The sequence below is a fragment of the Battus philenor genome, unplaced genomic scaffold (assembly GCF_028537555.1).
Source record: "Battus philenor isolate CCGP_79_NKW_IND1 unplaced genomic scaffold, ilBatPhil1.0.hap1 SCAF_9, whole genome shotgun sequence".
Taxonomy (NCBI): Eukaryota; Metazoa; Arthropoda; class Insecta; order Lepidoptera; family Papilionidae; genus Battus; species Battus philenor.
Genome location: NW_027181759.1, coordinates 2504775 through 2524200, shown reverse-complemented (window position 1 = coordinate 2524200; position 19426 = coordinate 2504775). Strand labels below are relative to the sequence as shown.

The 19426-nt window shown below is 33.9% G+C and overlaps 1 non-coding gene across 1 annotated transcript; it reads right to left on the bottom strand.

Annotated features, from left to right (window-relative positions):
* Positions 1–467: 467 nt before the first annotated feature.
* On the bottom strand, positions 468–570 carry LOC137932518 (U6 spliceosomal RNA). Its single transcript, XR_011109090.1, has one exon. It is a non-coding gene; the product is annotated as a U6 spliceosomal RNA (small nuclear RNA).
* Between the last annotated feature and the right edge of the window lie 18856 nt (positions 571–19426).

The following is a 19426-nucleotide window of genomic DNA, read 5'->3' as shown; positions in this document are numbered from 1 at the left end:
AAAATTTGTATTACTGCAAATTAAAATAAATTATTGTTTATTATCTATCCCAAGATATTTTGTCCTAAGTGGTAACAAGGCTTTTCATTTTCCATTTTAATTATTTTTTTCACATTTCCATTTTGATTTCCTTTCTCTTCTTTTATACGTCATATTATCTACCTTTCCGTTCTTTCATTCTACATTTCCATCTATCTTTCTCTTCTTTCTTCTTCTACTTCTTTCTTTTCTTCAAGTTATCACAGGTTTTTATAAAATTTTTCTTATAGGTATTTAATCACAGTTTGTTACATTACAGTTAAATTTGTTACATTTATTTACTGAAGTATAGCTTTTTGTTCCGTTACATTTTAATTTACATTATATTATAATATAAATTTACGTTTATTGTCTGTTCACTCTTTATTCTTCTTTACAGCCTGATTTGCCAGCAGCCTTCAAAAACTGGAGGACTTTCTGCTTTCCTTAAAAATGTGGAATGCTTCACGATTTTGCCTATCATCCTTGCGCAGGGACCATGCTAATCTTCTCTGTATCATTCCAATTTTAGTATATGTGCTGCTAAAGCATGTACTTTCCAAGATATTAGATTGTCGTATTTCAATAGAAAAATAAATTATTGTAACATATTCCATGGTGATCACTTTAGAGAGATGGAATGAAGTAGGTATAAAATTTTAGACAAAAAAATTTTTTGTACTATATAATATATACTAATAATAAATCATTCTGTGTAAGACTGCGACAATCAAATCTGACAGTTCGAAGTCTGACGGGCAGCTAATTTTAATATAAATTCTCTCATTCAAAAAACTTTTACATTAAACAACTGAAACAAATTTTAAAATATTATAAATATATACGCTGACTTTATAAACCATATTTATAACAGGATTAAGTTTTAGATTTTAAATTTTAATTTCATTATCATAACATTACTAAATATTAATTTCAAAGCCATTTGAATTAATACCTACCTTCGTCATATCCAATTCTGTTTAAACTTAATGACTAAACATTAATTTACTATTCATTTCTATATTAATTAGTTAGTACTCGTATTAAGCAGAATTGAAATATGTTCTAATTACATATTTTAATTAATTTCATAATATTAATAATTTATTTAAGATTCTTTATATCGTAATAATTCAGTGACTACCTCCACCTGACTACACACAACTTGCTGTATCATCGAAGCCTTATATTTTTTCTATTTAAAACCTGATGATGTAGCTAGCTATACTTCAGAAAGAGACTGTCAAAACTGATTTTCACTGTTTTATGATAAGATATCAAAATTTTTACGTCGTCGTCGTTTCAGTCATTGGACACCCACTGTTGGACATGGGCCTCCACCATAATTGATTAATGATAAGACCAGTTGGAAGCGGTTCATTTAACATTAATCAAATTTAACATTACTCTATACCAAATTGCAACAGTGACAATATGAGAAATTTTGATTAAAAAATTTTTCCGGATCTTCGCCACGATTGGAGTCCTCTCGTTCCTTCTATGTTATTGTTGTAACAGGGACGTATTTAATATATTTTTTTATTATTCCTTTTATTTACATTGTCATCACTGGTCATTTACAATATCTACCACATTATCCTCTTTCAAACTTTACCATTTCTTACATTCTTTTTATTTGATTTATAGCCCTTTCACACGGTGCCTCTCTTTGTTAGCCACATTTTTTGATATCACAGTTGATTACAATATGTTCCTATACTTATTCGTATTAAATTTTTTTAAAATTTTTAGCGTTTCACTTTACCAAACTTATTATTAACTTTTTTATTAATCATCTCCTTTAGAGTTCTGTGACGATATCTTAAATAGATACGACAGCGTTCTCTGTCTACCACCAGGAAGGCGATGATGTTACTTATCACCCTGTCTTGCAAATCCACTTCGCAGCCAAATCTTTTCCTAGTGAATATGGGACAGTTTGTTATTGTGTGCAGTTTCCCCGGGTTCGAGAGGACATGGCGCAGATGGCGCTTAGCCCAACTCTCTTTTATAGGTTGCAATGCCCGAGGACTCCTGCAGGTGCCTCTCATTCTGTTTTACTCTTGGATTAGGAGCCCGAGCTCTTAAATTGCGGCGGATGCTCCTAGAAGTGACCTTTTTGCATTAAGACTCAAGGTAGTCAACAGAGCCGAACCTCGGTTTAGTTGATTGTTTTACCTGGCTAATATCACAATCACTTCAGAAAGCATTAGCGCTAAGAGAAAATGGGGCTCAAGTAACTCCAGCAATACTTCTACCTAATATAGGCGTACCCTGATATATAGGAACTAATCTCGTTTCCAACGAGGCCGGATGGTTTTCAAGTGTCTTTCCTTTAACTGAGTGGTGCTCTATTGTACGATTACCCAAGTAATATTATAGCGTAAGATAATAGACTACGAACGCCATCTATCGACGTACAAAGTAATAGAGTTTTGACATATACAGGATAAAGTGATCATACGTGTAAAAAAATTAAAGAGTTGTCATCAATCTTTTACACCTATTTTCTATTGAAATGCGATAAGATAGTAACTTACAGCAGTACAGTTTCTTCAAAGACATATAGTAAATAATAATTAATTTTAATATTTAGTAATCATAATAAAAATGTCTTATCTTATTTTTTTAATCATTTCTAAAAGCATAGATTTTTAATATATTTATACTTGTAATCAATCACCCAGTAATGTAATGTACCGATTCTTTAAATCTTATAAAGTCTTCAACATTTATTTCCAATAGTGACAAAAAAATTCTTTAGGAAAATGCGTATAATGTTCGTTCATAAAATGTACTACAAATAAATAGCCTACGAAATCTCATGTTTTCACAATTATAAACGTAACTGTAGAAAGCTCGCTTCTCTTCATTATCTCTCAACAAAGTTTCTCTTTGAAATAAACGAACTCATTCCGGCTAAATTCTATGGAGCAATAAAAGGAAATAAAACGCGGCGAGCCACAATATCGAGTCTAGTCACGTACTGTATCAACTTTGTTATCTGAACTAAAGTAAAGAAATTCCGATACTAAATTTAATCGGTTTTTTAAATTCCGGTCGCCTTTTAACTTGTTCTAAATTAAATGAAACTTATTAATGCATAAACTTTGTATTTTACTGTTTTTAAATCACACTTATCGCTAGCCGTGCCCCAAATCATGACTGCAAAAAAGTAGTATATTTAACTCTATTTTTAATTTTTATTTTAATTATGTGACCCAGAATTGTCACGTCAACCACAACATGAAACGTCACATTTCTTCGCTGTTTTCATTTCAATTCAAATCAACATGAACTGTTACAGCAATATGTGAAATTCATAGGGATGACAGTGACGCCATCTGTTGAAAATCGTTACCAACTTATCAACCATTGCGGGCTCATGCATAATAACTTTGCTAAAGATCGACATATGATCAAATGCATAGTTTATGATTCTCTAAAGGACATATAGACAAACATTCATTTTTATATATATTGACTAGCTGTCTTTAAAAACTGCCTATCAATTAAATATTATCGTCATGGTCATGTCATCCAATAGACGGTCACTGCAAGGCATGGCCTTTTACTGAAGAAAGCTACAATGATCAGTCTTTTGTTGGTCTTATTCGCCTTCCTACGAACTTGAGTATGTCGTCGGTCCGTCTGGTTGTGCGTCTACCCACGCCGCTTCTACTGGATCGTGATCATCATGAATCTTTTGCTCCTAACAGCCGTCAATTATAAGAGAGTTGTCCCCATCCACAAAATCTACAACGAGCAAATCTAAAATTTGACTTGAAGCTTATTTATTACCTTTATTTATATATATATATATATATATATATATATATATATATATATATATATATATATATATATATATATATTATAAAGATAGTGTGAAGGATAAAAGAAAAGAATAAAAGAAATTGAGAAGTGTGAAAGTGAGTGTCGAATAAAGATAAAACTCTTAAAAAATTATGTGTAAATAAAGTCCCTGTCCCAAACTAGATGGGGGGTATGAGAAGCTCCCAATAGTAGGGGCCATAAAAAAACATATTTATTACCTATTAGCTGTCCTAACAGGCTTCATACGATTAAAACACCTGCTTCAATAAAATATAAATTTATAAAATGTTAGACTTAAGTTTGATAAATTTGTTTATTTATCTATATTATTAATTATAAACGTAATAAATTTATTATACATTACTTTTGACTGACTTCAAATTGACAGTTGATCTTTTTATCTAATCTGTGATTTATATTGTGAAATACGATACGTGCAGTATGATAAAAAAAACTTTGCGGGTTTGTGTATCGGCGCCTTTGTATATGAGCGTGACCATGGAGCGTCCGTACACAAGCCGGGGCTCCCGAGAAAGACATCGCGCAAGATAAGAACGGGGTAAAGGTATCTAAGCTGCCTATCATATTCCGCGGAATTATATAAATCATTACTTTTTACTCTCGATTGTTCTGAACTGGAATAATAATGAATACGTACGTACGTAATATGTGATGATTTTTTGGTTGCAAAAAAAGTCAAAAATATTTACTTGAAGCAATATTTACTAAGTATGAAAAAGACCAATATTTAGCCACTTCCGCACATGCAGTGCCATCTTCAGGAGTTAGATCTCAGCTCACTCCTGAAGATGCCCAGTGGAGGGGTGAAACACGTGTTGAGTGATTTGATGGTGGCAGTTGTGTAATTCGCATTGTTTGCCGCATACGCATTTATCAGCGGGCTGGCGGGCGGTGCACTTTGTTGCACGACTACCACTGCATGTGTGGAAGTGGCTAAATATTGGTCTTTTTAATACTTAGGATGGACTTCCGCAAGGTAACGCCTGATTCCATTCAGTATTTACTAGTTGACCAGAAAGACTAGACATTTTCGATAAACGCAACGTTTTAATTTTTTATTTTATTTAAAACATTAATTAACACCCTGTCATATATTTATTGAAATAAATAAATAAATTAAATTAAAACAAGTTTACTTGTGGCTAAATACAGAGTGTTTTTTTTTTCGTTAAAGTGAATACAAATATAAAACATGTTTTTTGTCAATTAATATATGGTACAATTTATACAAAATAAATGGTTTTTGAAATAATAAAAAAAACGTAATGATAACAGTATATTACTGACTGTCTTTGCAGACTTTGTACTGCTAGAAGTTGTTTGCCTGTCGCAAACCACTAAAAGAAATAATGTTAAAACGTTTATACCTATAACCAAACGTTCTTTATACAAGATTTCGTTTTTGTACAACCTTATTGTGTCTCTGAGCTTTAGGAAGAAATTAATTAAGTATAAAATCAATTCAACGAAAAATATTCTCAATTTCACAACAAATTCATTAATTACAATTGTATTCATTTACGCAGTAAATTCAATTCCAATGAACATCAACGAGACAGTTGTTATTTGAATTACAATGTACTTGACTTAATTGTGTTCAATACAATACAATCACAGGGATACAAAAAAAGAGAATTCGTGTCAATAACGTTTGAACACTCGAAGTCAAAAGAATGAAACGAATAATTAAAATAATTGACGAGCGGAGGTCAAAAACTCGCGCCGAGTGCCGTATCGCACTCAACTACATTATTTGAACTAACGAACTGAAACACTGTTATTGGTTCAGAAATTTCTCTCTGTTTAAAATACAATATCCGGCGATAAATATTGCACATCGACCTTTAGAATGAGATAATCGGCTAAGAGCATTATCTCTGTCCCACACTACCTATGTAACGTTTTGTCAGACGTGCGACAGAGATAACGCGCTAGGAAGTCAAAATTAGCCGATTGTCTCTTTCCAAAGATCGATGTGCAATATTTATCGCCGGGAGTTGCACAACGGTGTAAATAATTAAATGTCCATATTTTTATTTCAATAAGAGGGTATGTATTTCGTGTTTATCTAATACATACATCTTACAAATACATTGTGTTACTCTTATTTTGCAACCTTTTGTAGACTTTCGATTAAAAGAATTTAAAAATCTTTTGTTTATTTTATTTTGATTACACAATTGACGAAAATATGAATTACAGAGATACTTGAACAGTCGACTCGGCTTCCATTTCCTTACGAGACGTTATTGTATGAAAATAATGTAATGTTCTTGTCTTTTTGTTTGAAAAAAGAATCTGTTGAGTTTCTTATCGTTTTTTCTCGGCGCATATCTGCCTTCCGGAAGCGACAGTAGAGTAAACATACATATATAACTGACGTTTCTTATGTTCTTTTAAGTTGGAACTATTTTAAATAAAGAATTTTGTTTTTTATTAACACAATGCTTTATGGTAACGCTATATTTACGTTAATCACTGACACTTATGACGTTATTAAACTGACAATTATTAATCACCTTGCTAAGGTGTCAGGATTATATTACGTATTATTTATCTTAGTAAGATGCTCTTTGTAAAGACATTGTAATCATACTATTGATCTCTTCTTCGCACTCGTTTGTATTCAGGGTTTAATTTAGGTATATCACTTGATCAGTCCATCTCTCGTTTTTGACACTAATAACTTTGGTGGAGGAATTTCCCACTTTGAAAAGTCTAAAATATACAGTGGTCGCAAAGTTAGCATGTTACAAAGTGGACGCTTAACTTCATAGCAGCGAAACATGGTTGCCTTATGCTGCTACATGAGGCTGTACTAAGTTCCTGTCCATCCTCGCTTTGCTTTAGTTAACGATAAAGTCCATTCCGAAGGTATGAAGTCCTGGGACTGCTTCGGCATGAGACCTCAGACCAACCATGTGGGTTCCTTTTAGTTTGACTTTAGTGACCAGATCACGGCTATTGGGTCACCTCAGCCGTCTCTAACACGGCAAGACCCATAGTGTATTTTGTTTGCTATCTACTATAGCCGATTTAATGTAAACACAAATAAGATTAGAATTAACTTTAAAATTACAATAAGTTAACCAAGTTATTTAAAGTATAATCTAAAGTTAAATTAAGTACTACTTAAAATATACAAAAAAAAGGTTACATAAAATATGAGGCGACAATTCCGGATAAATTCAAATAATTCCAATAAGTAGAAAATAATAATAAATCTTATATCAGAATGAATCAAAAATATATATCCAGTTCAAATTACCGAAGAGATACAGAAAAAAAAAGTTTGAATCTTCTCGAAATAGATCCCATTCCCGAAGATAAATTCCCATTACGGAAAAAAGGGAACCCTGCGGGCCTTATTGGATACGATTTCTGAGATACGGGGGTAAAAAAGAGATCAATTCGCACGATAGCTCGTCCTCTACAACGGATTCCGATGAAATTAAACATTTCTCAGCAAATTGCATCGATGAGAAGAATCTTTATTTGCGATGGAACATCAAGCTATCACTATTAAGCCGAACATAATACAAAATAATGTTCAAATACAATGTTTATTAATAATAATGCTCGTTCTTCGAATATATGGAAAGTAGTAGGGGAAATATACTATACTCAAGTCCAAAAATCAAAAGTAAACAACTACTACGATCTAGCCGGCTTCTCCTTAAAGCTGGTAAAGATAAACAATAAGATAAAATTCAATTATTCAAAATTGGAACGTTTAATAGAACTCTTATTGATCGTCAACTTACAATTTATTAATTTATTTAATCTGTTATATTTTTGAGTCTATTCTGCTTCGCAAGGTGCTATAGTTGTGGAGAAGAAGCAGGAAGAAACTCCATGATAACATATTTTTTAATAAAGTTTAACATTTATGTATTTGAAGTTATGCTGCTAGCCGATTTAGGCTTTGTACACCTTCATCGAAATTGAGTCCGCGGAAACAGGAGGTCCGTGGACTAAAAATGTACGCCGAGTGATCATAACGCAGTTACATCGAAAATGCACACATGAAGAGGGACTATACCCATGTAGGTGTTTGTATGCTGGATACTGCGGGGAAAATACTAGAACGTATTATCCACAGCAGGATCGAAGCAGCAGTTGAACCCCACCTAGCTAACTCACAGTATGGGTTCAGAAAAGGCCGGTCTACGCTGGACGCTATAGAGCAAGTAGTCAATATAGCAAAACTAGCAGTGTCTGGGAAAAGATGGAAGAGAGGCTCGATAAAATACTGCCTGGTTGCCACCTTGGACATTAAAAACGCCTTTAACTCAGCAAAATGGGAGGTCATCATGGGGGCACTTAGCTCACTGAATGTACCTCTATACCTACGTAAAATAGTCGCTAGTTACTTCTCTGATAGGGTCCTCATATACACTACGGAAATCGGGACGGAGGAGTACAAAGTCACCGGAGGCGTCCCACAGGGGTCAGTACTAGGGCCACTTTTGTGGAACGCTACGTACGATGGACTCCTAAAGAAACATCTACCCAGCGAAACTAAACTCGTCGCATTCGCTGATGATCTAGCAGTCGTTATAGTAGCGAAACACGTGGAGGAAGTGAAGTGGGCATTTGAAAGATCCTTCCCAGTAATCACCCTATGGATGAGGTCAGTCGGACTAGAACTGGCTGAGCAGAAGACGGAAGCAGTGCTCATTACTGGCAGGAGAGTTGCGGAGACCATCACACTCAATGTCGGCAGCTGTGAAATCGCAACTCAACCAGCTATACGGTACCTAGGAGTAATGATCGACCATAGGCTAAACTTTAAAGATCAGGCTGAGAGAGCAGCAGCGAAAGCGTCTCTGGTGACAGCTAAACTCTGCCGACTCATGCCTAATGTCGGAGGTCCCAAGCAAAACAGAAGGAAGTTATTAGCGTCGGTGACTACGTCAGTGCTTATGTACGGAGTACCCATATGATCCGACGCACTGAGCAAACAGGAGTCCCGACGGAAAATCGCCTCTGTTTATAGAGTCAGCACTCTACGGGTAGCTAGCGCCTTTCGTACAGTATCGGAGGATGCAGCATGCGTGATAGCAGGTATGGTTCCTGTTGCGCTTCTTGCAGACGAAAGAACTGATCTGTACCGTAGCAAAAAAAGCAAATCAGACCCAACTTCAGCTGAACTTAGAATTCGGGGAAGACTGAAAAGCTTGCAACAGTGGCAATCGTCCTGGGATAAGTCGACGAAAGGAAAATGGACGCGTAAGCTTATACCAAACCTAGAGCCATGGGTGAACCGAGATCATGGAGAGTTGAACTACTACCTGACTCAGATGATATCCGGCCACGGCTGTTATCGAGCGTATCTCCATAGGTTCAAATACGAAGATTCCCCTGACTGTCCTAATTGTGTCGGAATGATTGAAGATGCAGAGCATGTCTTTTTCGTCTGCCCCCGATTTAACGAAGCCAGGAGGTCTTGGGAAGAAGGTGTAGGATGAAAAATCTATCCTGAAACTCTGATAGCTACAATGCTATCCTCGCCTTCGGCCTGGGAACTTACGAGCGCGTACTGTACGACGGTGCTAAAGGAGTTGCGTAAAATAGAGCAAGAGCGGAGGAAATTGGCCTGAACAGCCACTCTATCAGAGAAAGCTGCGGCTAAATCCCCCCCGCGAAGTAATGCCTAACGGCCATGCCGTGAGGACCAGGGATACCGAAGAGAGAGGATTGTTTTTAGTCGGTATTGATCTAGATCGAGTCCGACATACGGGGCACCAACATCAGGCCCTATGATACGTAAACGTATTTTTAAACCTCTATAAAAAAAAATAAAAAAAAACCCATGTAGGTGTATAGTGTAGTGAATGAGGTGTAGTGTAAGATATGGGAAGCGAGGAATACTCTGCGGTCAGGAGCGACACGGGTCTCTCCACGGCCCTCGCTTGAACGCGGGCTAGGCGGGCGCGGTTACCGTGTCATGAGTATAAGGGTGATGAATGTTCGGTGCATCGTGTTCAACGAGCTCAGTTTTAATATAACAGAGCAAAATTTTAATATAGATTAATACATATCACCAGCTCTCTATATAAAGCGATGGACTCGAAATCGGCACTTTGAATCTATGGATTGCTGAGATGTTACATCTCTTTCTTCGTACTTTACAGCACGGTCGTGTGAAGTACTGGAATATTTACTTTACAAGATATCTTCAACCCTGTTTTGTATTATCGTTATGTATCATTGGTTTTATCTCCATTATCTAATTCTGATTTAATTCTCACTTTATCTTGAAGTCTTGCAGTGTTATATTTGATCTTATTTTTAATTTTTTAGGCTGTCGTTAACTTCATTACTTCTGCTTTTACATTATATATATTTACTACTATCTTATATTCCACTACAATACTTCAGTATTTTTATTTTACAGTCAAATAACTTTTATTACTCTTACATTTAATTCATCCGCCATATTTTGTCTATTTTTATCTCATCGTTGTCATTTCAGATCAGCGTTTCAAGCGTCTGTACGCCTACTGAAAAACATAGGCCACCTCGAAAGGTATCTATGGGGAGATATACCATAATCGTTGACACGGGTTTACGATCGCAGTTTGATGTTTATGTTATTTATTTAAAACACTTTATACATTTTATGTATAACTGCGAATTTAATGCCGAAAGCATTCTCTACCAGTTAACCGTTAGGTGTAGATGAAACAAGTTAATATCATACAAAACAAAACATGAAATAAAAAAAGTAAAATCAAATTGCGAGGGTAAACAGTCACATAAAACATCTTATATAAATTTACTGCAGTTATATATAATATTATATAATAAGAAGAAAGGTGTGAATTATATAAGATCGGTCGAAAATCGATCCCACGATCTGCGATCGCAAGTCTCAGTTCTCTACCGCTGGACTATTACTTCTCCTATTTTTAATTACATATTTACATGCTTTACTTATTTAATTATAGTACTTATTTTACATAGATTTAACAATATCTATTATAATAATATGAACAGTGTTTAGAACAATGTATCATTGTCTATTAAAATTAGGTTTTTTTGATATGAATATTCTCGCAAACCACCGTTGGTAGAAATCTGTTGATACAAGAATTTAGGGTTTATCAAATATATCGTATTGTTCTGTATAGTGAAAAATATATATTCACACTTGGGTTTTCACAGCATCTGTGTGTTTGACAACATTTTGTTTGCCTGTCAAAACGAGTATTAATTCATAACAAAATTGTTTCATTTCACATATATATATTATAAAAATTAATTAAATGTTTAATTAAATGTAGAGGAAATTTTCCGTAGAGGTCATCTAATGCAATAAAAGACGATAAGACGTCGAGAATTACATCAGGTTTCTCGGTCACGTATCGAATTAACTTTCTTTACAGTAGTAATGAATTGAATTCTTGAAATGAGTATAACGTTTTCAATGAACGCAGACGATTTTTAACACTCACTACATGGTCGCGAAATAATTAATATACAGGATAATCGAGTATAGTCTTATATCTATAAAGAATAAAATAAGAAAATATGATTTGAAAATTCAAATAACTACATATTAAAATGAAGTAATGTTTGCTATTTTTATAAAGATTACTCTTTACTCCGAGTGATAGAAAACAAGTGTAAAAGCATCGAAGCTTTTCTGAAAAATGAGCTATATATTTACCCCTTTAAATGTAACACCTCTTTCACCGTGTGTATTGTAGTGATGTGTCATTTCTGGTATATTTTTCCATACCTAAAGAGGGTATCGTGAATTGGTCTGTTTTCACAGAAGTTCAGAGTTCCAGTTCGTTAGTTCGTATAATGAAGTTGGGCGATGCGTGATGCGCTTCGTATTTTGATTTCGTCCGTTTTTATTTTCTTTTTATTATCTGGGCGTGCTTATTAAAACTGGTGTGATATGTGTAGACATAAAGTTCATGTATAACTTGGGTTTTAAATTGTTTATTTATTTATTTATTTAACAGTTTATTGTACACAATAAAAACACTAAAGTAACAATACAAATATAACTGACACAACAGGCACTACTTATTTCTAACCAGAAATTTCTTCCAGTAGGCCTACGGAAGGAGATTCATAAAAAGTGAGGCAGACACAACGTGCACAATAATTAAATTGAAATATTTACAATAGATACGACTTTTGACCATAATTACATACTTAACATGAACATAAATGTATACTTACATATTATATACTTACATAAATAAGCATAATAAATAATATATATACATAATATATATATATATAATATTGTTATTTTATATTAAAGTGTAATATTTTTAAGAACAATATAGGTTTCAATCGTGACACAAATTTCGCACATTTTTGAGAATTATACTACACTATTCTATACTACTTCTACTTTCTGTACAATACAACAGTATACTATGATATACTACGCTTCTTTACAATACGCTACACAATACGACGCAATATGTGGATAGTTAAAGTTTATTTTGTTTTATTTACTTTATTGGAGATAAACAGTAACAAAAGGCAGTAAGAAGTACAAATTTAGAAGCTTAGACATATAAAATTAGTTACAATTGTTACCTTATAACTATCTCACTGAGAACACTTAATGATTTATAGTCAAACAACGACAGGACAAGTATTATTTGCTATAATAACACCAAGTAACAATCGTATATAAATAACAATATTATATAACTGTATTAAATTAATAAAATAAAATTAATAAATAATCGAAACTATCTACATCATCATAATTTCGCACAAATCGTAAAATTTCTGTAACTTGTACAACGGATTTTCTGCTAAAAGATGCCTATGAGAATTCCGTAAGGTTCCAATAATTTATGATTCTACTCGGCAGTTAGTTTTATATTTTAAAACCAACGCTAGGGATGATATCATATGATTTACTTTACAATACTGTATCATCCAAAACTATGTTCATTCATATGATAGACACTCACAACAAGATAAACAACTCCCTTGAAAATCATCACTATTGTCATTTTTTATTGCCCCTGCTATTGGGGACCTCTCCTTCCACCCCCTATTTAATTGGGAACAGGGTTTTGTATTGCTTAATAATTTTTTCAGTTGAATTTTTTAAATTTTTTAAATTTTCGTTCTCGTCTTCCATAGTACACAATATCTTTTTTTTCCTCCTTCTATCATTCTACAATTCCATCTTCCTTTCTCAATCATTCCATTCCTTTCGTACATCCTCAAATACTTTAGTTATCCATTTCTATTACAGTATCACAGTTTTAATTGGTTTAATTATTTTCTCGTGTACATCAACTTTATCAGGGATTGATTTTACATTTTTTTTAATATCAGTGAATCTATTTTAATAACTTTATAATATTTTATCCACCTATGTTTTGTTCCTGTCTATTGCGTATTGTGCAACTTTCCTAAAGATTTTAAGGACCCACTCTCTTTCACCCTTTTCCATTATAATGGAGGTAAGTGTTGCCTCCTCTATATTTTTGCCTAGCCGGCATTCACAGAAGCACGAAGGGTCCTCTCTAAGCTTAAAACTATGAAGGTACTCAGAGAACCCTCTATGCCCCGTGAAGAGCTGGACCAAGACCGCGTCCTCCTCCATTACTATTGTGATTACAGACCAGTTATTACCGGATTTGTATTGCCCGCATCTAGCGACTTCCCGCAATCTTATTTGTTTTCTGCCCACCTAGGAGGGGGGAGGGTCTACTCACACGTCGCCTCTCGAGAACCTTTTGGCTGCAATAGCTGTTGGTTTCAATATGACCTGCTTACTGCCACTTCAGACGAACGATATTCGTGCTACGAACAGACTATGGTTCTTCTGCGTATCTTCTGCGTTATTATTCGACCTCGACTTCATACATAGTTCGCTCCAATTACTCTCTGGTTGACTTTGAGCCTTTTTATTAATATATGTGACACTGGCAACACTTACTGCCCAAAGACGTTCGTCTTCAGACATTCGGGTATTTCGGATGGGAGGTTTCAGAGCTTCTTGAATCCTGAATCTTTTTCTCGACAGTCTCGAAAGTTTGTTCCAGGTATATACATAAAATCGTCTGCAACTTCGAGCGTAGTACCTTTGACAACTACTTGAGTTGGCACAGCATATACTTTAGAAATTAAATTCATCTTATCCGTTTTAATTTAAGCCTTACTTTTCTTGAGACTATATTGGGATAATTGAGCACTATATCCAAGTCTTTTATGGTCCAATAACTATGTCATCAGCAGACTGAAGATAAGTGCTGTACTTGCCGTTAAGTTAGGTTAGCAAGCCCGATCCAGTCCGTAACTTGAAGACATCTTCTAAAGCAGCGTTGAGTAGTTTCGGATTAAGTAAGAAAAGGACCAATATTTAGCCACTTCCGCACATGCAGTGGTAGTCGTGCAACAAAGTGCACCGCCCGCCAGCCCGCTGTAGTACCAAACACAGAGTTCCAAACACACTAATCGGTGTAACATAACTCCTGAAGATGCCCCGTGGAGGGGTGAAACACGTGTTGAATGATTTGACGGTGGCAGTTATGTAATTCGCATTGTTTGCCGCATGCGCATTTATCGGCGGCGGTGCACTTTGTTGCACGACTACCACTGCATATGCGGTGGCTAAATATTGATCCTTTTCTAACTTAGGGTGGACCTCCGCAAGGTAACGCCTGATTCCTTTAAATAGTTTCGGATTATATGTATGCATTAATTTTGATTTCATAAACTCTAAAAATGGACTCTTATATTATATTTAATTGATATAAGTAAATTTATTTTAGCAAACTTCGTACAAGAAAATATAAACTTGTGTTTGTGTTTATTGTTTAAGAGTATTTTCGTCTTGTTAGCGGTATATTGGAGTAGGTTAATAATCGAAGTATCATTCCAGTACCTTTCTTTGTTTAACTACATTAATTACAAAGCTTCATTGTAAATTCTCAGAACAGAAGTCTGCGAACTTCTGATATTAAAATAGTTTCATATTCGATATCACTGTTCGGGTAACTTTCATGTGTAAGTAATTGAACTTCCCCTGTTGTTATTAAATTTTACGCAAATCATGTCAAATATTACTAATTAGTTATTGAATTTTAATATACTCTATTAACAGGATTAAATGGCAAACTGAATTTGAATTTAGAACTTTTTTTAGGTATTAAATTTTATGTTGAGTTTGTTTGTAAAGGCTTTATTAACTTAATTTTGTATTTAGAAATAGATTTTTGAAGAAAAATTCTTCGATACAACCAGCTAGTATACTTAGCATTATAGAAGCTACGGTGACACAGATTGCAGAACAATCACAATAATATTAAAGGCTTCTTATTTTGCATTAATTGTTTACTACGCGACGCAAATGCGTTATTTTGTCTTGAAAACTGCGGCGCAGCTTTTTTGCGCTGCAAGTTTTAATACGTCGACTTAAATGTGCACCTCCGTCGATACTACTCCTATAACATATTGTAATTTATTTTTTATTACATCACTTGAAACCATAAAAAAATAATTATTAAAATTTATTGATATTTGTCAAAATTATAGTGTTAAGTCTAAATATGTCCCGAAGTTTTCATGCGTTCTTACAAGAACTTACTTCAGTCAAATGGTTAAGCACATATACGATGACGCATTGGAAGAAGGCGTCCTGAACCTGCTATGCGGGTCGTCTGCCCCTAGCACCATACCTTGCCCCTTTTCCTACAAAGTAAAACCAGCTCGTGTACGGAAAAGTTACGTTCCTTAGTATTATAATAGTATACTTTGGCATAGCCCTTCTCTTAGAGTGAGGGAACAGGTCTTAATCCGCCAAATAACATTACAGCGGATTTCTGGAAGTATCCCTTCGAAATTTTACATCACAGCCATTGAAAAGATGCAATGTTATTTAATGCTCGAGCTAGTTGAATCCACAGACTTCTTTTGTCTCGTAAGGAATTCTGAATGGGAAACCCTTCTGTTGCAGAGCCAACGAAAGGGTTATGCTTGGACTCTTAGCGACTAAAATCTCATCGTCCTTTTTTATGTTTTTTATTAGAACTACGAGGATGTATTCGTATACCATCATAGTTTCGTCCGTTTAAGGATCGACCTACATTCCCCCCTAGAACTGGTAGCCAAAGTCTTTTAAGGATCGGGGAATGGCCTAGTGTAGTGGAGAACCGCGGATGAGGATATCAGATGTTCTTTCTCTTTTTATCTATACGCTGCCTGCTTCTGCAATATTTCTTTTTTGAAGAAAATTTTCGTGTTTTTTGTTCTGTGCCATTGCTCTAACGACAGCTGACAACAAGAAGTTCTTTTCCACAGAACGCATGCTGTGTTCTCTTTAATTGGACGTTGAACGGTATCTTCGTTCTCTTCTACTATTCTCTTCCGTTTTTTAATGTATCATCAATAAATAGCAAACGATCGTGATGTATAAACAATGTTAAACGTGACGTAAAAATTCGAGTTGTTGCTCAAAGTAATTTATTTCAAAATCTCTGATGTGTAGTATTTATAAATTACCTGAATTATTCAAAACGGCTTGAGGCGTTATTGTAGGCATTAGGGTTGTCAATTGTGCAAAAAATTATATTGATGATAAATGCATTACATCAAATATTGCCATGCTCTAAGAAGCTGTAGCTATGTCGAAACGGCGAAACTAAATTTTCTGAGGAAGCATGAAATTATTGGAATTTCTACATAAGTAATAATAAATTTCGTGAAATAGTTTAAGTTAAGTTTCTCAAATCGAACTATCGTCACGTAAATTTTATACAAAGTCTAGTTGTAACTTGAGAACGAATTAACCGATTTCATTCACTCAATAAATATGTACTTTTAGTAATTATTTGTATAAGATTATTATAGAGAAAAAGTAGTATATTACTCAGAAATTAAAAAATTTCAAACAATGTAAAGGCACTATTCTTACTTCTCTAAATTCACAGCAAAAATCTATAAACTCCGCGCTTTTGCAAATTTGTATAATCGTTTCATAGCTTCATCGGTCAATATTTATTGATAATAAACTTTAGCTATCAGGGCGACCCGAAAGTAACGTCGCTTTCTTAAGTTAAATTCACACGACTACATTTTTAACAAAGTTTATTTCAAACCAAAAATATATTCACTTTCGTTTTCAACAACCTTTTGCCATCTAACATACAAATTTTCAATGCCAGGCCGGTAAAAATCAATCGGTTTTTCTGTAAAAAATGTCGTCAGAAACTAAATTATTTTACGGTGCCCCTAATATTGTTATATATTTCACATTTTATCAATAAATAAATTAATCATGCTGATATATATATCACAATATTTTTTTTGACAGCCTAATAATTTATAGCAATACAAGTATTTTTTCGCGCTCATAAACAACTTTTCCCATATCTACATATTTTTTAAAGGATTCTTTTTTATCATTTGTAATACTCTTCGTAAGTATTATGGTAAGTCTTGCTGGTGGAACTGAGGAGCTGTTACTAATCTTTACTGTGTTCTGTTATAAGAAATGAGTGTAAATATATTTCATAATCTCTTTGGCGATCTCATCAACTTAGTTTTACCTATATAAACTACTTTATCTCTTGACTAAAATAGAATAAGATAAGTGTAGTAATGTTTAAAAAAAGACAACCCAAAAAGAAAGAAAACATTGATATAAAAATTAAGAAAAGTAATAAAATAATGAATAAATGTACCTAGGCACCCAAGAGTAATGAGATGATGGAAGGAAGGCGATGAAAGCAAGAAAGAATGAAAGAACAAAATTAAAGATATTGTGAAGGAAAAAAGGTAAGAATAAAAGAAATTGAGAAGTATGAAAAAGATTGAAGAATAAAGATAAAATTTTGAAAACCTTATTTGTAAACAAAGACCCTGATCCCAACAAAATAGAGGTACGAGAGGCCTCAAATAGCGGGGGCCAAAAAAAAACATTATCCAGAAAGCGCCGCTCAAATATTTTTTTAAAAGCACTAACATTATATAAGTCCTTACAACTGTTTAAGCAAAGGTAACTTAAAATATCTCGGCAGACAACCCTGTACAAACGATATCAATTCTCTGTTTTTCTCTTAGCAATCAGTGTTTACGATTTTCAATTTCACGGAACATTTGCGTCGGCTGTTTCACTAAGATACGTTAAGTGCTAACATTCCGTTGCGTACCGTTAAAAGTTATTCCTTTAAATTAATTCAGCTGTGAGTAAGAAAAATATTTGCGAAAAGGAAGAAAAACTTTGCTGAAAACGACAATATTTCTATCTCAACATTATTACTTCAGCTGGAAAACGTCAACTACTGGATATATGCCTCCCACAGATGCTTCTAAAAGGTCCGATTGAAAGTGGCTTGCTTCCAATGTCTTTCAAATGCCTTAACAAAGTCATCTGTTCACCTTTTAGGTAGATGTCATACGCTGTCCGGTCAGAGGTCTTTGCTAGAACCTTAAAGCCGTTCAGTGGGGCTGTTCTGTGGAACTCCTACTAGTATTATACTGTATATAGTACTGGTATTTAATCTAGTTCACGGACCCTTTCACTCCATGAATTTAGTACCAGCGACTTTACAGCGACCTTCCAGTGACTTCCCGCGACGTTGACTGTATCATCGGTCCACCTAATAATCATAGTCTTGTAAAATAAGTTAATAAACGAAATTTTTCTGATCACACTACTTATTACTAAAGACGTTACTGCGTATGTTGATATTTGATTGTCATTTGGTAGCTCATTACATACTTGGGAGATGCTGTATACTAGATGGCAAAAGGTTGTTTATAACGAAGGTGAATATATTGTTGATTCAAAATAAAAACTTTGGTTAGAAATGTAGTCGTGTGAATTTAACTTAAGAAAGCGACATTACTTTCCGATCTCACTAATATTACATGTAGAATATTGAAAGTAAGATAGACATTGACACCGTAAAAAGGCTATTGTATCGTAATTGTTTTAAATTACTCTGTGATTTGTATGAATAATTAAAAATATTCTCGCATTTTTTCTTTTTTTTTCTCTAAAATACATTGGGCGTACTTGTCGAGCCGTTTTAGAATTCGGTTCATTTTTATTCTAGTACTAAACTATAACCTGTCCACTTTTATAACAATGAACCAACTTAATACATAGACATCTTTTTGACAAGCTCAAAAGCGGTGCTTCGAAAAAGGATTTTGCATATTTAAATTCGGAATCTCGTTGTCAAAGGGATATATCATTTTTAATATACCAAGCGACATACTTTCGTAGCTATTATGAAAAAAAAAACTAAATATTGAAATCAATTGTTAAAAATATTTCCGAATTAAAAAAATATTCTAAACAGTCATGAAAAATCAGTACAAATAAATATATTAAAAGTGAACTAAAATATCCTTTGTGTAAATAAGATATAATAATAAAGCCACTATTTATTTAAACTACGTATATAGAAAAAGTAATTCACGCGCTTTCTATTTTTACAGAATTATTGGTTAAAAGTGCAAAATCTTTACAGGTGTGAATGTATAGCTTATTTGATTTCAATAAATTTATAATAGAATAGTATCAAACGTTTCAGATATAATA